This window comes from Fukomys damarensis, unplaced genomic scaffold (assembly GCF_012274545.1).
Source record: "Fukomys damarensis isolate Sample0158 unplaced genomic scaffold, DMR_v1.0_HiC HiC_scaffold_10, whole genome shotgun sequence".
Taxonomy (NCBI): domain Eukaryota; kingdom Metazoa; phylum Chordata; class Mammalia; order Rodentia; family Bathyergidae; genus Fukomys; species Fukomys damarensis.
The window spans coordinates 1,517,716-1,541,348 of record NW_022900922.1 but is presented as its reverse complement, the minus strand read 5'-3'; the positions used below and the strand labels follow the sequence as shown (position 1 = coordinate 1,541,348).

At 39.8% G+C, this 23,633-nt stretch overlaps 1 long non-coding RNA gene across 1 annotated transcript; it reads left to right on the top strand.

The window, feature by feature from the left end:
• Positions 1 to 18,438: 18,438 nt before the first annotated feature.
• LOC104860264 lies at positions 18,439 to 22,469 on the top strand. The gene is made up of 4 exons (XR_779641.1): positions 18,439 to 18,516; positions 19,754 to 19,894; positions 21,077 to 21,425; positions 22,376 to 22,469. It is a non-coding gene; the product is annotated as an uncharacterized LOC104860264 (long non-coding RNA).
• The last annotated feature ends 1,164 nt before the right edge of the window (positions 22,470 to 23,633 follow it).

Here is a 23,633-nt window from a genome sequence, read left to right as displayed (position 1 = left end):
AGGAAAGAAGGAGGGAAGGAAAGAAAGAAAGAAAGAAAGAAAGAAAGAAAGAAAGAAAGAAAGAAAGAAAGAAAGAAAGAAAGAAAGAAAGAAAGAAAGAAAGAAAGAAAGAAAGAAAAAAGAAAGAAAAAGGAAAGAAAGAGATATAGGTTGGGAGGTAAGTAATTCTTCCTCTTTGTTACTATTTGACAATACATTAATTTTCTTAAGTGGTGGTCTTATATATTTGTGGTCAGTTTTATTCCTCAACATTTACTGCTTTTAAAAACATCTTTTAAGAATCTCTGTTCCTTGCAGTTTTCAGGAAAGTTAGTTGCTCTGGGCGGTGGTTGCTTAGACACCATTGTCAGAAGTTGGTGCTGCCCTGTTTGTCCTTAGTGAAGTGGTTAATGTGTGAGCTCTTGTCACGTCTTCTACATTCTTAGCAGTGAAGTTGTTAGAAAGGAAAGTCAGGAGCTGCTAAACTTTAGGTTTAGTGAAGTCAGTATGCGATGACACTCTGATAGCTGAGCTCTTCCTATTACTGTTCAGTATCTTTGGGTTATTTTTTTGAGTCTAGATTTGGAGAGCTTCTGCATTCTCCAGCTGTTGCGGTGATTGATCCCAGCCAACAAACTTAACTGGATCTTGCATTAGGGTTGTAGCTCAGTGGTGGTGTGTTTACCTATCATGTACAAGGCCCTGGGTCTGATTCTAACCACTGCAGATGAAACAAAACAACACAACACAATATAACACAAAACCAATTTAACTGGATGTTGTTAGCTGTCATTTTTGGCTTGACTATTACCTTCTGATCAGTGGAGTCCTTGGCTGAGAATAGAAGGGACCCGATGGTACTATGATGATATGGTAATTAGTCATCATGTGGGCCCTGTGAAGGATTAAAGTATCAGACTATAGGCCTCATAGTGCCGAGTATTTTAGAGCATAAACACAGCTTTATTATGTAGACAGGTGGAAGTCACAGGGGTAATAAATCCTAATCAACTAATAGTCATCTGGCCCTTTGTAAATCTCCTGAAGTGGTAACACACATATAAGCAGAGAAATCAATACTCCTGTCAAACTTAGGTGATGCTTACAAAATCTTTGGAGAAAAAATTTTAAAATCCAAGTATTATTTGTAGCAAAGGAGTAACTGTGGAAAGAGAAATCACAGGAAAGTTTATTTGACACACCAGGTGCAAATTCTTGCCTGATATGTTGGGAAAAAGAGTTCACTGTCTCCAGATGATTATCCAGAAGGAGGCACTGCACATGATTTGTATTATGATTACTTTTCATTCTACAAGTAAATTATCATGCTTGATTTATTGATCAAGCCTATAATGTCATGACAAATCTCTTGCAAATTCACTTGGGTTATAAATAAACTAATAATTAGTATTATAACAATGTGTGGCATAATTTCATAGATAATTCTTACATCATTTCCAAACTAAATTTTATTTTTAGACAGGTAATACATGAACATAGTGAAGGAATCAAATACTCGTGGCTCTAAAAGGTCATGTTGAGCAGCAGTTTGCCTCAGGCTGGGCTTCCCCAGAAGCAGACTTTGAAACCAGTGGTGAGGACTGATGGTTTCTTTGGGCAGTGATTCCAGGGAGCACTGGTAGAGAGGTGGGAAAGGACACAATTCAGGGAGCATCACTGAGCAGGGTTAACACTATGTGCAGCCAGGCCTTACCTCACTGTACAGCTCTGGAAGATGACACAGGACATCAGAGCAAGTAAGTTGGGCAGTTGATCCTCCAACCCTATTCCTTCTTCACTTGAGGGTTTCTTGGAGTGGACTTCACCACTAATTCTATCCTAATTGTGGGCTGTACCCAACTCCAAGGCATGTACAGGAGAGGTGGGGCTGAGGGGACATGGTAAACATGGACAGCATCTGAGATATAGCTGTACCTACCATCATCTGCCCCGGCCCCATTCTTCCTGGGGCATAGGGGGCATTTTAAAAATGTCTTCATTTTTCTGTTATTTGCCTTAATATTTCTAAGTCATATATTTGGACTGCTATTTATTAATTTTAGATAAAATGTATTGGCTTAATGTTATGGCTTGTATCTAGATGCCCCTCCAAAGCCTCAAGCACTCATAGGTGGGGCTTTTTGGAGCTGCCTAGATCTAGTGTGCATGGCACTACATCAGCGCACTGATTGGTTCAGCATAGTTCTGGGTATGGCTAAGGGGAAGGCCACCATAAATGTGAGTGGTACAACCGAAGGCTGGTAGCCTTCATGGGATAAAAAGGAAAGGGAGGCTTGCTGCTTGCTGCTTGCTGCCTTCTGCTTGCCATGCCATGGATGGTTTCTCCTCTTTGATGTCCCTCTGCCAGGCACCCTGCCTTTGGACTAGCTAACTATGGACTGAAACCTCTACAAACTAGGAGCTAAAATAAACCTTTCCTTCTTCAGGGTGTTGAGTATTTTGTCTCAGCAGTGAGAAAAATAAGCAAGACTCATTTTCCTTTTTAATTTGAGGATTTGTCTGTCTTGTATCAGCACTTGCTCTACTTTTGCTTTCTCCCCCTGTATTTTCTCAATAATGTCATATACCAAATTTTGGCTACATCAGTCACTTAAAAAACACTGTGATTAATTTTGCTAGTGGGTCAATTTGATCCTACTTTCTATCTTCCACTACATCAGAATTAATTACTGACTTCACTTTTGCTCAGTTTTGTACTCACTGATCAGTAACTTTTTCCAGATGCTCAAACACATCTGGCATCTGCCTAGTAATAGTCTTGCTGAATGCTCACACAATTCCAAACAGTCCATCAGTCTCATCCATCCCTCTGCCTCCTCATAAGGAGTGTCTTCCAAGCCCCTGGCCAATTCTTCAATTCATTTATTCCCTAAGCGTGGCACACAGCTCAGCCCCTGGGACTCCTTGTGCTGTTATCCTGGGGCCCTGTTCTCTCTTCTACATGTGTTTCGGTCCCCTAGTTGAGCTGGTTGAAGTGAGCTACATCCTTTTTGAGAAAGTCTGAGTGACAGATACGTACCCTGGAGCCATTTGGTGTTTCCACAGAGGACTCTTCTGCTTGATTCCAGGTATCTGGGAGCAATAAGAGTGTACCACACTGAAGTGCAAGGTGGAATTTTCATTTAATCTGTTTTCAGCCTGTGTCTCATACCGCTTATCTCAGTCCATTTAGTGCTGCACTAACAGAATACCACAGACTGGGTGAATCACAGGTAATAGAAGTTCACTCAACTCGTAGTTCTGGAGGCTTTGGAGGCCATGCCCAGGGAGCTGCATCTGGTGATGAACTTCTTGCTTTGTTCTAGCATGGTAGAAGGGCGAGTGAGCATGCGTGCGACAGAGAGAAGAAATAAGAGCAGACTCGTCCTTCTACCAGGAAGCTGCTTCTGTGGGAGCTATCTTACTTTCACAATAAAGGACCTAATCACTTCTGGGAGGTCCCACCTCCTAAAACCAGTGCAATGGTAGTTAAATTTCAACATGAGTTTTGGAGAAGACATTTGAACTATGACCATGCTGTAACAGGGCTTTGTCTAATGCCCACAATTTTCCTGCCTTTGCTGGTGGGTGAGGATGGATATGAAGCTAATTGTAGGAGAAGAGTAACAGTAGGAGGTGTCCACTGATGCTATGTGCAGATTCGAAACAAGACCCACTATTTTCAGCTGTGTGCTTAACTCCAATCTTCCCTCTTTGAACCATACCTGTCAACACTTTTGTGAGGAAAAAATGTGTCATTATTCATAAGTATGTCCCAAATTGCAGGCCGCTGTCTTTCCTGCTAAGATCTCTCCCACTCCTGTGTCCATCCTGTCTTCCAAAAATATTCCAACATTTCTTGTTGCCCATCACACCCGTGCACGGTTTCCTTTTCCCTACAAGTTACCGCCATCATCATTTTGTTCTTTCCATTTTCGTGGGAAGATTGGATCCAGGAGAAAACAAATGTGACCAGCTGTGCGTGTTGAAACACACTCTTCCCATAAAACTAGGGCATGTCTGAATAAGAGAAAACTATTCTAGATTTGGTTAGTTTTAATGTTAAGAGTAGATTATTTATCAAGAGTTATTTTGAGCTTATACATTAAAAAGAGAGGCATATATCCTTTATAAGGAGAGTGTAACAGGGTGATAAAATTAGAGTTGTTGAAATATGACCTCAGCTATGCCCAGCATCCCCTGCATCTTGCCTGGAATCAGCAGAGCTCCCTCTTCTAGGGTTCCATGCAGCAGTTCTGCTGGACATTGTAGAGAATGGCAGGGTGCTTGTCGGATCCACGTTATGACTACTGCTCTTGGGTACCTGTGATTTCTCTCACATTGTGTCATCACTGGATATGTTTTGGCTTGGGCTTGCTTTTATCTTGTATCTTTTTAAAATTAAGGTTATCAGTATGTTTTAGGTATACAGTATGATGAGATTCATCATTGGGAATTTGAATCTTACAGGCTGTATCTTGGTTCCTATTTTTCCCCATCCCCCTGCCCTCCCTTCAACCCCGCCACCACTTTCTATTTACAATGACTGTTTCTGTTTTTTCCTTTTCTCATATTTATCTTTTAAACTCTATCTCATGAAGATTCAGACATGTTTCAGTTTTACTCAGCATTTTTCAGAATAGATTTCCTGCTTTGATCTAGTCCACATAATCACTGCTGCTACTCTGTGCTCTCTAAGGTGCTCTTTTCTCCAGCTTTTGTCAAGTGGAATCTCCATGGGGTCTTTGCAGTTCCTGGAACTGGACTGGACCAGCTGGTAGTAGCTGTGTCAGATGGACTGGATTCATAGCATCGTTTCCATTTCATTCTTGCCATCTACACTATAGTCAGTACACTTGGCCCTGGGTAAATATTTTATGGTCTAAAGTGGTCTAAAGTGAGATATAATTTAAGTACGTTGAAGTGTACAGATACCAAGTGCACAACTCAATTAATTTCGACAAATGCCTGCACTCACAAGATTGGTACTTTACCCAGAAACGTTTCTTGTGATCTCCTTAGGCAGTTTACCTCACACTCATCCAGAAATCACTATTTTAAGTTTTTCTCCATAGTTTAGTTTTGTTCTGTTCTAGAGATTCACATGAATTTTTGTGTCTGTCTTCAACTCAACAAAATGTCTATGAGAATCAACCATGATGTTACACTAATGATATTTCATTCTTTTTTATTATTATTACTGAGTACTAACAGCCATTGCCACAACTTAAAAAACAATTTATTCACTTATTGATGGCATTTCTGTGTTGCCAGTTTTGACTCTTAGAAATGAAGAGAATAACTATATGTGAGTGTGCATGCGTGTGTGTGTGTGTGTGTGTGTGTGTGTGTGCACGCATGTGGCTGTTTTGGGATAGTTAAATACTATTGTATAAAAATTTAGGAATGGAATCAATGCATTATAGGTTATAGGAAAGGTTCTTAGCACTGCAAAAAACCCAACCCAAACAAAACAAAACCCCAGAAAGCCTGGATTCTTATACTAAGGGTACTATGAAAGAATATTCTGCATGTAATAAGACTGAAGTTGTATCGTTCTGTGTTTTCTGCTCTCTCTGGTCTGGAGTCTCTGAGACTTCATCTGTCAGCACACATCACTTACCTCAGGGAAGCCTCCTGGAGGTCCTTGCTTATCCTTCATTGTCTTGTCCTTTACCTCAGAACTGCTTGTTGCTGCCTCTTAGATGGGTCAATACTCTCAACATTCAAGTTCCATGCTCAACTGTATACTTCTGCGAATATTTTTCAGCATACCCAATTTTCCTCAAAAACCCTACCTTCTCCCCTAGTTTTCCACATTATTGTAAATAGCCATGTCAAATGTTATATGGCTAAGGTTTAAGAGTTATGAATCAGAGGCTGGAGATTTAACTCAGTGGTTCTGCCACCTGCCTGGTAAGCACAAGGTCCTGAGTTCAATTCCTGGTACCAAAATAAATACAAATTTAAAGAGAGCTGGGAATCAGATGTTTCTTTTTTCTTCATTTCCAATCTTCTCAAACTCTGTCAACTGTCTTTATAAATATTCCCAGAATTTAACCACTTCTCAGCTCCTCCACGGATATCACCTTAGTCTGGGCCACCTGCTCACAGAAGTTTCCTAACAGCACCCAGAAGTTTCTTTTGACAGCTCAGAGCTCTCCAAGTGATATCTTATTTATCTCTGAGTAACAGACACAGTGCTCACAATGGCCTCACACTCAAAATTCTTCAGTCCTTCATAACCTGTGCCTGCCACTCCTGCTGTCCCTTGAGTCTGGCTCATTCTTACTTTCAGTTCCTCAGACACTCCTGTGTGCTCCTGATCAAGGGCCCTTGCACTCACTGTTTCCACTGCTGACATGTTTTAACTGCAGATCTCCTGCTCCTTCCTTTCAAGCTAATCTCTGCTCACAGTTTTTCAGTCTCTTTCCTCTAAAAAAAGTCTTTCTCTTGATCCTGCTTGATTTTCCTTCATAGCATCATCTTTGTTACTTATTGTATACATACATATCTAAATTTAACTGCATGCATCCTTCTAACCTTCCCCAAATGTAAGTTTATGCAAAGAAACAGTTATCTATAGTTTGCTTCAGTATCTTTGGCATCTAGAAGTACTACACATATAGTAGCATATAATAAATGCTTGATGGGTAGTCAATGAACTAATTTTATGGCACATCACTTTTGACCATGCCACATCCCAGAAAATCTGCTATAGAATCAAATGCTTATTGCATATGACTTTTAATGGTTTTGCCTTTTTCTGGGGCTTCATGCATGTGGGTATGCCCCCTTTCACTTCTACATCTTAGTTCCCACTCTTGGTGTGCTCTTTGCAATCTGAATTATATCCTCGCTGGCTCCACACATATCATCATTGACACTGAATAGAAGAGACACTTTGTCCAAGATTAGCTCCCTTTCAAGGTTCCTCCAAAGATTTGACATAGATCTATCATATAGTATAGCAATCCTACTTCTGGGTATAGATCCGACAGAAATGAAAAGGGGACCTTCAAGAGACACTTGCATACCCATGTTTATAGAAACATTGTTAGCAACAGACAAGAGGTAGAAGCAAGCCTGGTATCTACTGTGGGAGGAATGGATAAAAAAACCCGCTACTTTGCACAATGCATCATTCCTCAAATTTTAAAATGTAAACCCTGGTACATCCTACAACACAGATACCTTGAGGACATTCTACAAAATAAAACTAAGTCAGATACAAAAGAACATATAGCGCTTGATTCTACTTATAGGAGGTGGCTAGAACAGCCCATATTCAAGGTCAGAAGGTACTCAGGATGGTGGCTGCCAAGGGCCGGGGGAGGGGAAATGAAAGCTGCTGTTTGACAGACACAGAGTTTCAGCTCTGCACGGTGAAAACATTCTGGAGAGCTACTGTTTACGAGAAGATGTACATGCTTGACACTGCAGTACCCTCAAGGAACATTTAGGTAGGTAAATTTCATTGCATGTGTGTTCCTTTTAACTATAATTCAGAAAAAAATATTTCTTAATCCATCCCCCCACTTACAGCTCTAGAGCTAGTTATCTTTCTGAATCCCTCCTGCCTGTGACATTCTTTCTCTTTGAACTCATATTACACTTACGTTCTCGACATCTTGTGTAGCGCTGTCTTGGTTTTATCACTAATCATTATACAGGTATAGTATTTTTCCTTGGACAGATGTCAAGCACTGTCAAGAGCAGGTATCTACCATGTCCCATGATTTTGGCAATCTGCACAGTGAATACACAACTTTGAAAATGCTCTCATCTTTGAAAATGTTACACGACAATCATTGAAAAATTGAATCAGGTCAACAGTGATTATTCTTTAACATCTTTTTTGTTTTTCAAATATTTCCATCTTTATTGATAAAGTATACAAAATTGGGGTATAAACAGAACTTGATATTATTTTCAATACTGTATATAAGAGAGACCATTTCAAATTCACATCATTTGTTTCAATTCACAAAAATCACTTCAAGGATATTAACAATTTCTCAAAACTGATCAGTTTTGTGCAAGTAAGCCATGTTTACTATTTTGGAGAATAGAATAAAAGTAAGTGGGGTGTTTAGAATTTTTATATCTTCTTCATTCAACTTTGGACGTTCATATGTATCTAAGATTCTGTCTTTTTCTTCAGTATTTTGCATTTTATTAGAGTGCAGGTTTTTGAATTAGGTGTTGACGATCTTCTGAATTTCTGGGGATCTGTTGTGACTTCACCTTTTTCAGTCCTAATTGTTTGAATTTGAACCTTTTCTTTCATTTTTTTTGATAAGGTTGGCTATTAAGTCTTTTGAAAAACCAACTCTTTGATTTGTTGATTTTTTGAATTGTTCTCTTAGTCTCCATTGTGTTAATTTCTGTTCTGATCTTTATAATTTCCTCCCTTATACAAGCTTTCAGTTTGTCTTGCTCTTCTTTTTCTAGGAGCTTAAGGTTAAGCATTGCTCTTTTGGGCCTCATGGTGTTGTGACCTTCATTTTCTTTTTTCAGGATATTGTTTAGAAGTGTTTGGAGTGCTGGTTTGATGTTCATGAAATTTTACAGGTGTTTTTTATTGTGGAAGTATCTTATTTCCCCATCCATTTTGAGAGAGAGTTTTGCAGGATACATCAGTCTGGGTTGGAGGTTGTTTTCTATTAGGACTTGAAATACCTCACTACAGGCTCTCCTTGAATTGAGGGTTTGTATTGAAAAGTCTGCTGTGCTTCTGCTGGGCTTTCCTTTGCATGTGATTTGTTTCTTTTCTCTAACTGCATGTAGTATTTCGTTCTTCTGTTGGGTTTCTAGGGTCCTGATTATGATATGTCTAGGTATAGATTTTTTTATCATGGCTAGTTGGAGTCCTATATGCCTCACTTATCTGTATGTCAAATTCTTCCCCTCTGTTTGGAAAGTTTTCTGTCATTAATTCTGTGAACATTGTTTAAAAATGTCATTTGTACTTACCCCTGCTATTTCATGGATTCCTATCAGTCTTATATTCTTCTTCTTCTTTGCATCACCTAAGAGTTGTTGGACTGATTTCACATGACCCCTTACTGTTTTTTAAAGTGATCTCTCTTTTCATGGTCACTGACTGCAATACTATCTTCTATATCTGAAATTCTATCTTCACATTTGCTCATTCTGCTGTTAATGCTTTCAGTAGAGTTTTTAATCTCCTGGATATCTGATTGAATCTGTTTCATGATTTCCATTTCTTTCCTATGCTGGGCATTCATGGTTTCCATCATGGTCCTGAGATCATCTTTTTTTTTTTGTTTCTGTTCTAGAGTCTCTAATCATTTCTTTCATTCTTCTAACAATTTCTGTGGTTATCTGGGAAATTATTTCTGTTTTGAATTTTTCTAGAGTTTCATTTATCTGTTTTGTTACTTCCTGTGCTATCTGTTCAGAGTGTCCAGATAGTTGAATGTAAGACTTTCCACCTCATTTCCCCCCGAGAGTTTACCTTTGGTGAGTGGAAGTCTGTTTTTGTACCTAGTTTAAATGTCTTTTCATTTCTATTTTTTGTTGTTGATACTGTCCTTGGTTTAATACTTTGATCTTCAAGATATAGCTGGTCTTTAGGTTTTGAGTCTCTAATGACTCTGAGGCAATCTTATTTTCATTATATCAGGAGGGACATCTGATTAGATCAATCACAATACTTTAGCCTAAGTGATACAGTTAGCAAAGCAGTAGCATCAGGCACAGCTTAGAAAATGACAATTTGTAATAGTTATTAATTTACCACCTTTAACTGTGTGAATTAAATAAAAATAAAGGGCCAGCCCAAAATATGTTTATAGTAAATAAATTCTTCAATATATCACCTTTACCCTTTGGGATCAGGATTTAGAAGGAGTTGGGGAGGGAGGGATAGATAGGATAGAGAAAGTAGAAATAAGGTGAGAGGACACAGGAAGATCACACAAACTCTAGGGCTCTGTTGAAGAGAAGAGGAGAAGACAGAAAAAATATACACAAGAACAGAACAAACTAAGAGCAATAGGGAGGCTAGAGACTGTAATCACTTTCTTTCAAAACTAATGTCAATTGAAGATCTCTCCCGCCACCTGCTCGGGCCTACCCGGTGGGTCCGCGACCACCCCGACTGTACAACACCAACTCCAGCAAGGAAGGTAGCTGCACGGGTGCCCTCAAAACACCCCCATGACCTGACTGACTCTACCCCCCCTCACGTTCTCAAACCTCCTGATTGGACCAGTCCTTGGACCCACTCTGCATAGGCATAGGTGGTCATGAAGGGTATTTTTCTGAGCTCCCAACTTTGACCATCTTTAAAGAAAGGGCAGGGGAAACCTGTAATAGAACTGAGTGGAGTTCAACACTGTGGGTTGGGGAACTCAATTTAGGCCTTGTAGACTGAGGCCCATCTGTGTCGCGGGGACCTGCCATTTGGTAGCTGAGATCAGGGGATTTGGTTCTGCACATGGCTGTACATGTGGTATAATATGACAACAGAGACACAGTCTGAAAGAGGCCCTTCAAATTCTCTTTTTTTTCTTTTCCTCATTCCACCCTGCAGTTTCTTTCTTTTCTCCATCCTCTTTCTCCAACTCAATCTCTTGCTTCACTATATTATCCCTCATCTCCCTTTTTTATTCCTGCTCCTGCCCTAATGCAGATTTCAATGCCAGTACAACATACAGGAATCTATGGGACACAATGAAAGCAGTTCTACGTGGAAAATTCATAGCACTGAATGCCCACACTAGGAAAACAGAGTGAGCACAAATAAACAACCTAATGATGAATCTTAGACTCCTAGAAAAACAAGAGCAAGAAAAACCCAAAGCTCAAACCAGAGAGGAAATTATAAAGATTAGAGCAGAAATCAATGCAAGGGAAACTAAGAAAATGATACAAAAAATAAATGAAAAAAAGAGCTGGTTTTTTTAAAGAATAAATAAAATTGACAAACCCTTAGCTAAACTTATCAAAAAAGGAAAGAAAAGGCTCAGATCTATGCAATCAGGAATGAAAAAGGTGAAGTCACAACAGATCCAATAGAAATCCAGAGGATCATTAATACCTACTTTGAGAACCCGTACTCCAATAATATGGAAAACACAGAAGAAATGGACAGATTTTTAGATATTTATGAATTACCAAAGTTGAACAAAGAAGATAAAAACAGTTTAAATACTCCAATTACAGTCAGTGAAATTGAAAATGTAATAAAAAAATTACCAACAAAGAAAAGCCCAGGCCCTGATGGATTCACTGCTGAATTTTATAAGACCTTTAGAGAAGAACTACTGCCATTACTCTTCAAACTTTTCAATGAAATTGAAAGGGAAGCTATACTTCCAAATTCATTCCTGGAAGCAAGTATCGCTTTGGTTCCTAAACCAGGGAAAGATGCAACTAAAAAAGAGAACTATGGGTCAATCTACTTAATGAATATAGATGCAAAAATCCTTAATAAGATACTAGCAAACAGAATACAGAGGATTATCAAGAAAATCATACATTCTGACCAAATCAGATTTATTCCAGGGATGCAAGCGTGGTTCAACATACGAAAGTAAATAAATGTAATACATTATATTAACAAAGTCAAGGACAAAAACCATATGATACTCTCAAAAGATGCAGAAAAAGCATTTGACAAAATTCAACACACATTTATGATAAAAACCCTGCAAAAAATTGGAATAGATGGTCTATATCTCAATTTAATAAAGGCTATCTATGAAAAACCAACAGCCAACATCATATTAAATGGTCCAAAACTGAAAACCTTCACATTAAAATCAGGAACCAGACAAGGATGCCCACTATCCCCACTCCTCTTTGATATAGTTCTGGAAACATTAGCCACAGCAATTAGACAAGAAAAAGAAATTAAACAATAAAAATAGGAAAGATAGAAGTTAAACTGTCATTGTTTGCTGATGTTATGATACTCTGCATTGAAGACCCAAAAAACTCCACCAAAAGACTTCTAAACTTAATTGACAGATTCAGTAGAGTAGCAGGATATAAGGTGAACACCCAAAAATCAATAGTCTTCTTATACACAAATAAGCGACTCACTGAGAGAGAAATAAGGGAAAAAATTCCTTTTACAATAGCATTCAAAAAATGAAGTATCTAGGAATCAACCTAACAAAAGAAGCAAAAGACCTCTATGCTGAAAACTACAACACTCTGAAAAAAGAAATTGAATAGGGTATAACAAAATGGAAAGATATCCCCTGCTCCTAGGTAGGAAGAATCAACATAGTGAAAATGGCCATGCTACCAAAATGCTATAGAGATTTAATACAATGCCAATTGAAATTCCAACACTATATTTCACAGAACTAGAAAAAAGAATCCAAAAATTCATTTGGAACCATAGAGACCTAGAATAGCAAAAGCCATTCTAGGCAACAGACACATGGCAGCGGGTATAACAATTCCCAATTTGAAACTACTACAAAGCTACTGTGATAAAAACACATGGTACTGGCAAAGAAACAGGCCTGAGGATCAATGGAACAGACTGGAAGACACAAAAACAAATCCAGATGTATTCAGCCACCTCATCTTTGACACAGGAGCTGACCATCCTCATTGGAGGAAAGATAGCCTCTTTAATAAATGATGTTGGAAAAACTGGATCTCAACCTGCCACAGATTAAAACTGGACCCTTATCTTTCACCATGCACTAAATTAAAATCCAAGTGGATGAAAGATATAAATATTAAAACAGAAACACTACACTTGCTGGAAGATAAGTTAGGCAGAACTCTGGAAGACATTGGCATAGGAAAAGACTTTATGAACAAATCCTCAGTAGCAGGGGAACTAGCAGAAAGAATCAACAACTGGGATCTCATCTTATGAAAAAGCCTCTGCACTGCAAAAGAAACCATCAACAGAACTAAGAGACAACCTACAATGTGGGAACAGAAACACTACACTTGCTGGAAGATAAGTTAGGCAGAACTCTGGAAGACATTGGCATAGGAAAAGACTTTATGAACAAATCCTCAGTAGCAGGGGAACTAGCAGAAAGAATCAACAACTGGGATCTCATCTTATGAAAAAGCCTCTGCACTGCAAAAGAAACCATCAACAGAACTAAGAGACAACCTACAATGTGGGAGAAAAAATTTTACCAGCTGCTCCTCAGACAAAAGACTATTATTTAGAATATATAAAGAACTCAAAACAATCAGCCCCCCCAAATACAAAGACCCAATTCAAAAATGGGCATCCAAAATGAACAGATACTTCTCAGACAAAGAAGTAAAAGCAGCAAGCAAATATATGAAAAAATGTTCCACATCATTGGCCATTCGAGAGATGCAGATGAAAACAACACTGAGATTCCACCTCACCCCACAAAGAATGGCTGCTATCAAGAAATCACACAATCACAAATGTTGGTGGGGTTGTGGGGAGAAAGGAACCCTTTGTTGCTGGTGGGAGTGCAGACTGGTGCAACCACTGTGGAAATCAATATGGAGATACCTCAAAGAGCTAGCACTAGAGGTTCCATTTGACCCAGCCATCCCTCTGCTGGGTATCTTTCCAAAGGAACTAAAAGAATCATATCACAGTGATGTATGCGCACCCATATTTATAGCAGCACAGTTTGTAATAGGTAAAACTTGGAAATAGCCCATTTTCCCACCAGTTGGAAACTGGATAAAGAAGATATGTTTTTTTTCATGTAGAGGTACAAGATCCCAACAATGAATGTAACTGTACTGTATCCCTAAAATGTACCAGTAAACTCAATTAAAGCTAAAAAAATAGAAGATGTAGCTTTTCTATAAAAAGGAATATTACTCAGCCATAAAGAATGAGAAAATAGATTCATTCATAGGAAAATGGATACGTATTGAAGATATACTCCTAAGTGAAATAAATAAATCACATATGTGTAAATACTGAATAGTTTCTCTGGTGTGAATAAACTGCCATAATACATAAGATCCTGATAAGATTACTGACACTGTGAAATGGGAGGAAAGAGGCTTAAGTTGTAGGGAAGGTGGGATGGGTAGGGAAAGGGTAATAAGGGAAAAGAAAAAATGTGAGATAAAGAAAAGATGGCAATAAAGTGCTTGTAGATGGGGAGGGGAGGAGGGGGTGAAGGGAGGGCAGGGACAAGGGGTTGAGATCTTTGTGCTCCTGCTGGATTGAACTCTGAGAGGTTGTACTACAGGTTGCAGCTGTCCTTCCCCTGAAGTTGGACAAGGTTCTGAGGTGCTGGTCCCTCCGACTTAGCAACTATGGTGGTGTGGTGTGCTTTTATCCCAGAGATTTTCTTCACTTTTCCAGTGGGCTGCAATTCTCATTTAGAAGCCTCAGAGAGGCCCTCTTTCTCTTGTTCATAGTGGTGGGGGGCACGGACACTACTGTGTTTATGCTCCTCTGCTGCTTGGCACTGAAGGGGTAGGCCCACCAGAGCTGATATTTTCTTAAATAAGACACCTTTAATAATTTGTTATCAGCAAATATTCCAATGTTGTTGAATTTAAGAATCAGACAATTTAGTGGTATGTCTATACCTAACTTCTTCGTGAACTTAATCATTTATTACTTTGTGCCATTTAGGATAAAAAGATCCAAAGTCACAGTATGAGCACATGTATATTTAGCATTGTCAGGGTATGCTGCTTTAAAAATCAGTATTTACTTTTCAGAAAAATAGCATAATATAAGAGCTGATTGGTTGGTACAAAGAAAAATAATCTTCTCTTTGGAATCGCAAAGCAACCAAATGTTGCACATTCCATACAATTTGAGAAGGTAGTAGATGAAGGTCTCTTGTTCATGTTCATCCTTCCTATTGAAATTGGGAGAACTACTGTCTCCTTGTAAATTTTATGGGATGGTTTTCATCAACTAGAGATAGAAACTTTGGTTTGACAGCTCAGCCACCACCAGATCATAGTGGGACTCTCTGTACCTGTAGGCTGAAATGCAATGAATAGAAATAGACAAAACATTTCAATATTTTGCTGTTATTATCAATTAATAAACTAACATTCTGATTTATATTTTTATGGATTGTAAGTTAGATTATTGTGTATCACCCTGAAAGACCTTATGGCTTTTATATTGGTTGTTGTTGCATGTTAAATCTCTAGTTCTAGCCTTCATCTCTGGACAGTTTCCCTTAAAATCACATCAGGACATAGCAGGGTACATCATGAAACAGTCAAACTTTGAACAACTTTGAAAAAGCTGTGTAAACAATGATGAACAGCTGAAGCAATGTAGGAGAGCCTGAACTTCCTAGTGACTGTTCCTGAAGGGGACAAGGTGGTGTGCATGTGAACGCAGATACTTCTGCTAATTTCATATGGCCTTATAGTGCTGAAAGCATCCATGGGCAGCTGCTTCTCAATGGCAGGAGCTGTGAGCAGACTCAGAGCGGGGGCCAGGACCTGATCATCTAAACCAGGTCTTAAGTGTGTGACAGCTTCAAGAGACACTTCATTGACTCTTTTTTGAGGGGTGGTACTAGGGACGGAACCCAGGGCTTTTACAATGATCCACAATCTAAGGCCTTTATAATTTTTTACCTTGGGATAGAATCTCCCTAAGTTGATTAGTTGCCCAGGCTGGACTCGAACCTACAATCCTTCTGTCTCTGCCTCCTAGAGTGCTGGGATTATAGGGATGTACCACCAGGCCTGACCCGTCCTGGCATTCATGGTTCACTCCATTTTATAGCTGAGGTAAACATAGTCAAAGATCCATTACAAACACCAGGCCACTCCTTGACTGCCATATTAGACAAATACTGGATATCTTGGTATAGTTATATAAAATATAATTAATATATGTATATCTTTAGTACATCTTCATATAATATTTAACTATTATAACAATATCAATAAATTCTCTTCTTTATAGGAATTTAAGATAAAACATACATGAAGCAGCCCACAGAATGCTTGGTATAATGTCCAAAAGATATCACTTCCTCATGCTGTATTTACGTATCCCATGCAGAATGTCAACTTCTAGTGCACTGATTGTATGTTTGCCACAAATGAACACTACTGACCATCTCACCAATAAGAATATATTATTTTATGAAGGGCTAAGCATAATCACTGTAAAAATTCTCCAAATGGTTCTAATGTGCAGCCTGGTTGTGGGGTGCATGTTAATATGAGAAACATCAGGTTATATTAGTTTCTTTTGGTAGAGTTTTGGATCTTTTCCTGTATACTTAGAGTATGGAATCTCTGGCCTGTGTGTCTAAGCTCCCAGACTTTCAAAGGCAGAGCATCTTCTGTCCCCTTTATCCATTCTTCCATCTATGAATGTTATGAAACAATACATTTAAAGACAAAGATTATAAATGAAGGAAAGTAAAAATAATGGTTAAAGAACTGCTCATTTTCCTTCAGACTCATTTTCACTGTGAAAGTGCTGTCAAACTCAAGGACAGTAATAAAATAATTCCCAAATTTTCATTAACTTCTTTTTGACAAGTTGTTAATACTTTCTGTGGTATTTATGAAACAGTAGGGACCTATTTTGGGATGACAACTTTCTCTGTCCTGCATGTGTTAAAAAACACCCTGAAATATATTGAGAAAAATATCTTTATACCATTTGAAAAATGCGCAAATGACATCATTGGCTAAATGTTCTTTCAAATATAGAATTTATGGCTAATCTTATTCAGACAAATGTCAACATTGTTTAGGATTATTATCACTCAGAGAACTTTTGGATTTTTATTGGGGTCTTTAGTAAATTGGGTTTAATCCACATTGATGTCAGAGGCCAAGGTTAAAAAATTAAACACACAGACAATAATCTTGTAATATTATTCAATGTCACATGGAAGGTCTCTTAAGATGGCTGAATCTGACCTAATTTAAATGCAGCAGTGTAACTCTTTATGTGCAGAAAGTGAAGTTGAACAATCAGGTGAGCACTAAACCATAGTGCAAATGTGTTTTTGGAGTACTGGTTCATTTGGTCATGTTCTGCTGCCTGGAGAATGCCTCCCTACATGTGGATTATGGCCTTTTCTAAGCTACTGTCAGCTTTTCCAACACCATAACAGCCGAGAGCATTAAGGAACAAAGGAAAGTATGTGCACCTCTCTGTCCATGAGTCTGAGAAAGCCAAAGTTTGAATTCCATTACGAAAAGTTTGTACAGCATTGGATTTGTAAATTGGTTATAGGGCTTTGTGAAACCTGGGAAACACAGATGTATCTTTATTTTAGTTTTCCAAACAATCTGTTGTGCTTACGAGACTTTCTCCATTTTCTTTATAGCCCAGAAGCTGATTTTCCCATTTATGTTCATCTTATATTTATCCAGCAGTTTCTTCAGCTTCTACTGACGCTGTCATTCTTGGTCATGAAAAATAAAACATTAAATGTCTTCACTTCTAATGTGTTTCACCTGGGATATTGTAGGTAGAGCTGGCATGTTAAGTGCCATCCACCCACAGGATCTCTGGCTGGCTTCATCCTCCTGTACCCATCAGGGAGGAGGGAGGTGCTAGATACTTCATAGCCCGGCTCCAAGAAGCACGTGAAATGTCTCCAACAGGAAATTCTAATTTTAATACTCTGTTTAACCTTGCTCTTTTTATCACTAAGAGGTGAAGTAAAGAGCAATGGCATTACCGGTTCGGTACTCATGAAGCAGGAGAGGAAAAGCCGACACCCCACTGGATGATACTAATATATCCACATTTACTCAGTGTCTTTTCTTAGACTTCTGAAGCCTCTAATACAAATATTTCATGTGACCCAGTGTTCATATGTACAGACAGGAGAATACAGTGTGAACAAGTGTGAGGCCCAAGGTTACGCCATCGCTAAACGCAAGTGTGGAGAACAGTGACCTTTCCTCCGAAGAGCAAACACAAAATATACTTGTGTTATGATGCGATTTAGCCCCTGGAACAAATCCAAGGACTTGATTTTCTTTAGCCTCTGCATCTAAATTTGGAGAAAATACTTTCCCTTCAAAACAGTGTATCAAGAACTGAAGGAAATCCAGGGCTTAGAACTTAGACCATAAGAAAAATGACTTTCTTATCATCTTTGCCATTTTAATTGATGTTGCCATATGTATATATTTAAAGATCAAGGGTATGGAAGATATTAGTTTTCTTGTTTCCTCTTCTTTTCTGATGGTCATGTCATGTCTTGGAGATTGGGACATGGATACTTAAGCAACCAGAGATAGATTTTGAATCCACTGCTTGCTGTGTAAACATCAAGGACAGCAGAGAACTCTGGCACCATTGAGGGTGTTGGTGGAGGGCCCTGGAGAATTCCACAGACTTGAGCAGCTCTGTGTGTGGACTCCGACCCCTAGACAGGTGCTTCACACTGAGCAATTATGACTCGTAGCAGGATCAGCAGCATCACTGAGATACTTTTCATGTTCAGTAGCTAAAGTCATCCAACCAACCATCCAGGATCTCAGGAGCATCCCGACAGTCGGTGGCCTCACTCTTTGCTCCCTATCTAGTGGCTGCCAGTAGAGAGCCAAGGAAACACTCCTTTGGTAATGTCTGAAAAAAAAAGTCCTTTCGTTTTTCTTTATCATTCTCCTTTTTTTTCTTCCCCTGACTCAGTCTCTTTCACTCTCTCATCGGAAGGTATAATTCTAACTCTGTCTATGGTATCCCTCCATTTCTTCTCCTCTCCATGGGGTCTGAGAGTTAAAGTCAATAGCAGAGAATCCACTTGTGAGATAAACTGATATCGGACAAGTTACTCAACCTCTCTGTGCCTCAATTTCCTAGTCTAAAGATCTGGATGATTATAGAACCTACATAATAGGCTGTCATGACTACTAAGTATGGTCATATTTAGCCATATGTAGGTGCTAAGGACAGGGCTCGGCATATGGAAAACATGACAGCATTATTGTCATTGTCACTCTCACAATTACTATTACCCCTCATATCCCTGTTTTGTGCCAGGCATCGTATTTGGCAGTGAGGACCCATGGAAGAACAAGATTGGAAAACTCTCTGTCCTCCTGGGCTTACCAACTCCTATGTGTGCGGAGGAGTTTACTGTACACATTGACACAGAAGTGCATTTTCTTCAGTAGCAAATGAGAAAAATGTCACTTCATCTTTTTTCTTCTGGAAAAATGTCCAATTTGGGGAGCATTAATCTTTCTGTGATTTCTTGGGTACTGTGGCACTGTTCTGTCCTACATTTGGAAACTCTGATGGAAAGTGCTCAAGGCAGTTTCTCAGTGGGCTGCCCCTAGGGTCTGGGAAAGCCAGTCTGTTTGCTGATCCATGTGGCTCTTTGCTGGTGCATAAGGCTACTGTTATGTTGTCATATAAAATATTTCCTCAAAATCTCAGGTTTTCAGAGGATGGGATTTTGGAAGCTAATTGGGCCATCAGGACTCAAAACTTATCAGTGGATTAATCCATCAGTGAGGTCATAATTTGATGGTACTGTATTACAATTATTGGGCGGTAAAGGAAACAGGAAGTGGGGACTAGTGATCTTGGGGATTATATCTGGTCCCCTTCCTCTCTAGCTCTTTCCCCTTTTTACTGCTTCCCAGCTGCCTCAAGGTGAGCAGCTTCCCTCTGCCTTTCCCTTCCACCATGATACTCTGCTTTGCCACAGGCCTACAGCAATGAAAGCAGCCAATTCCTGAAACCATGAGCCAAAACCTTCCCACCTTTATGCAGTTTATAGCAGTTTATGCAGTTTATAGCAGGTATTTTGTCACAGCGACGAGCAGCTAACAGCTACTGACTTTGTTATAGACTGAGTCTGTCAGAACACAGGTGCAACAGTCAAAGCAGAAAGTCTGCCTTCTGAGGCTATCGTTTATTGAGCATCTACATGACTGTCACTCAGCTTGGACTCTGCATGCACTCTCTCAGTTTCCACAATAACCTGAGCAGGTAGGTACCTTTACTGCCATAGGGCATAAGGATGGTTACGGTGTAAAGGAATGATGAAGATGGCTCCAACAAGAGGTCTGAGTGACTTTGACCCTGTGTGCATCTCACTGCACTGTGTAAAAGTTTCCAAAAACACTTTAAGTGACCAAGTCTCCAGGAAAATCCCCTTCTGAGCAAGACTGTCTTCTGACAATCTCGCCTGTACCCAGGCTACTTGACTGACAGTCTCGTCAGAACAATAACTGACAGGAGCCAGCAGGGAGTCTTACAAAGGACCAGTGTCACAGAAACCTTAGCAAAGTACAAAATAATGTGCACACACATACACTCACCAGTGCATGCATACACACACGTATATGCACACACTCTCATGCACATGCACATACACACATATACGCATGAACACACATGAATGCACAGTCTTGTGGAGACAGGAAACCCCATTTAGGGATGTGTGAACACACTGCTGGGACTGAGGACAAGGGAGGAGGGCCCGGTGGCCCTTTGACACAGGCTGTTGACACCAGTGTTGGCCCCTGCGGAGTGGATGAGACCCCGAGGTAGCCGGGCTGACACCTTCCTGCATGGACATTTGTCTTTCCAAGGTGGGTTCTGCTGCCCCTCTCTTGGCCTAGTTCTGTGCTCATTTGGCCCCTGCTGCAGCCCCTCTAGTTTCTGGTGGTAACTGATTCCTAGATTCTCTGATGTCTTCAAAGATGATGTCATATGCACTTCTAATGTTTCCTTAGGTCACACGTTAAAATTCTCTGGATACAATTTTCTCTGGGAGGAACTTGGCATCTGAGTTCAAAAGATAAGGCCAGCTTAGGGCAGTGATGTGTCTAGCTGTGTGTAGCACAGAGAGTGAAATGTTCTAGAGTGGAAGACCCTACCCCTTCCTATCCAGCACCTTTTGAGCCACAGGGTGCAACCTGTCTGTCACACCTCAGCAGGCAGAAACCTGGAAGGGGTGTTTGAAAAGTCATATTCTTTGTCTATAGATTCTGTCTGAACTGGGGCTTTCTTCAGCTCTCCAGGGAAAAAGAGGAAGGTGTGTGTGCATGTCACCCATATTTGTCATTCTAAACAGACTTTCAGAATAAAAAGTGAATAGTAGGAATGAGCCAGGAGGCTTTGAAGCAATTTCATAAAGCACAAGGGTTTCTTTTTACTTCCTTTCAGACCCACTTTCTCTGGACAGCACAACTGAAAAGAACCTGGTCTTGGTCAAAGGTACTCAGCTGCACAGTGTCTCCCCAAACCAGGCCCATCTGGAGCCCCCAAATGTGGTCTCATTTGGAAGTAAGGTCTTTGCAGATGTAATTATCCAAGATGAAGTTAAGCGTCCAGTAACAAGTGTCCTTGTGAGATGAGACATAGAGGATGCAGACACAGACACTGGAGCTCTACACCATAAGCCAACAGTTGCCAAGAGCTGTACGCAGCCACCTGAAACTAAGAGAGAAGCATGGAAGATTCCCCTCACAGCCCTCCCAAGGAACCCGATTTTGGACTTCTAGCCTCTAGAACTGTAAGAGGATCAATTTACATTGTTTCAAACTGCTTGCTTGGTGATGATTTGTCATAGCAGTCTTGACCTAGACATTGAGCACAGTGACTGGCCAGAAATGTTGAAGGGTTTATGATTTTAACAAATGTCTGCAGATTTTTAACATGGGCCAGATGTTTTTGTTATCATTCTTAGAATGGCATTAAAATCAGAAAGCAGTAGATGAACCTAGGATGAGGAGGAGTGAGGGAAAAATAAATGAGAAAAAGGGCCGGGGATTTAGCTCAGTGGCACCATGCCTGTCTCACAAGTGCAAGGTTCTGAGTTTAATCCCCAGTACTGAAATAAATAAATAAGAAATTAGAAAAAACAGGGAAGAAGGTCAAGAACCATACAGAATAGGATGGATTGGGAAGATCACATGGCTCATGGTAAAAGAGGAGGTAAAGCTCTTCTGTAACTCTCAGAACTGGTCTGTTGACACCTGTCCTGGGTCTCCTATGGGTGCCTGTAGGAGCCAGTCATGGCCCACTGGCATTTGACATTTGAAAGATAACTTCTTTCTTTATAATCAAGGCCTTGACACAATGTGAGGTCAGGATGTTCCTAATTAGCATTTGTTAACATTTGTTCCTTTTTAAGGACTGCACGTGTTAAACTTGTTTTTGACCCTGCATGGGAGAAACTCGAAGAGATAGCCAAATATCTGGTGTTATCTGTAGGAGTCAGGTGCTTCCTGTTAAAGAGCTGACGTTCTCTGTAGGAGTCAGGTGCTTCCTGTTAAAGATCTGACGTTACCTGTAGGATTCAGGTGCTTCCTGTTAAAGATCTGACATTATCTGTAGGAGTCAGGTGCTCCCTGTTGATATGCCTTTAAAAGGAGCTGTTTCTGTGAAATAAATCAGACTTCTCTTGGTCTCCACTCAAGCTTGAGTGTTCTTTCCTTTCTCAATCCTCACTATCCAACTCAGGCATGTTTGTGATGTGACGGCCGGACTGCCACAAGTGGCGCCCGAACAGGGACCTGAGTATCGAGGGATCCAGTGAAGGACACCACAGAGAAGAAGGAGACCTCAACAAAAAGGTAAGGAGCAGTGAATTTTCTTGTAAATATTAAAAATGGGAGCCGGCAATAGTTGCATGCTTTTTGTACATATGCTTAAAGGTTTATTGTGTGTCGGTGGTGCTAGAGTAGGGAACCAGCAATTGTGTAATTTTTTAGAATTTGTTGAAATGGTTTGTTCTTGGTTCCCTGAAGAAGGCACTGTAAACTTAGATACTTGGAGTAAGGTAGGAAAACAATTACAGGATTATTATGCTGCACACGGACCTAGCAAATTACCCGAGGATGCTTTTAGTTTGTGGACTCTCATCAGAGATAGTTTGGATCCCAGACCCAAAAGAAGAGAGCCCTGTTTGGTTGCTCTAGCTTCAGGGCCCCTTAAAAGTTAAAAACCTGTTAGAATCAATTCTCAACCTCTTTTGTCCCCTGTTCATCGTCAAAACAATAAAAAAAAAAAATGAAAATGGCTTGCACCCAACATGGGCCAACAGCCCCTTTTACTTTAGCAATGCTTGATTCTCTGACAACTGATGCTTTACCTCCTTTTGATTGAAAACAAATAGCTAAAGCTTGCCTGGGGGAGGGCAGTTTACTTTTGTGAAAGTTTGAATTTGGAAAACAATGTCCAAAAAAAAAACCAAAAAACAAAAAACAAAAATAGGACACAGAGAGGGTTAAATGCTAATTATGAGATGCTTGCTAGAGATCAAAGCTGCCCCTGAAAGACCCCTACAGCATTGAGCACTTAAACTTTACAAACCAATCGGTGAGTGCTTGTTCTTTTTGTTTTGCTTTTGTGTCCTTCTCTTCCTGTTAATGTCTGATAATTGTTAACTGGTAATTTGTGATCTGGATCATTTTGGAGGCCCAGAGATCCAGGCAGATCTGCTAATGGGCTCTGTGCCACAGGGGCTGGGAGACCTCCCAAACCCCCTTGGTCAGGACACCATCCTTTTGGTTTAAAAAAAAAAATCTAGAGGAAACTGCTCGTGAGATCTCTGGTTCTACTTTTGGTTTGGTTTTCTTAAGCCTTGGTCCTATATCTTATTTGGACTCCTTTGTTTCCTTGTTTGTTTGCTCGCTTATTTTGAATTTTCTGACAGGATGAAAAGAAGCTCATCTACCCCCCTCACCTTGATTTTAAGTCATTTCCAGGAGGTCCATTG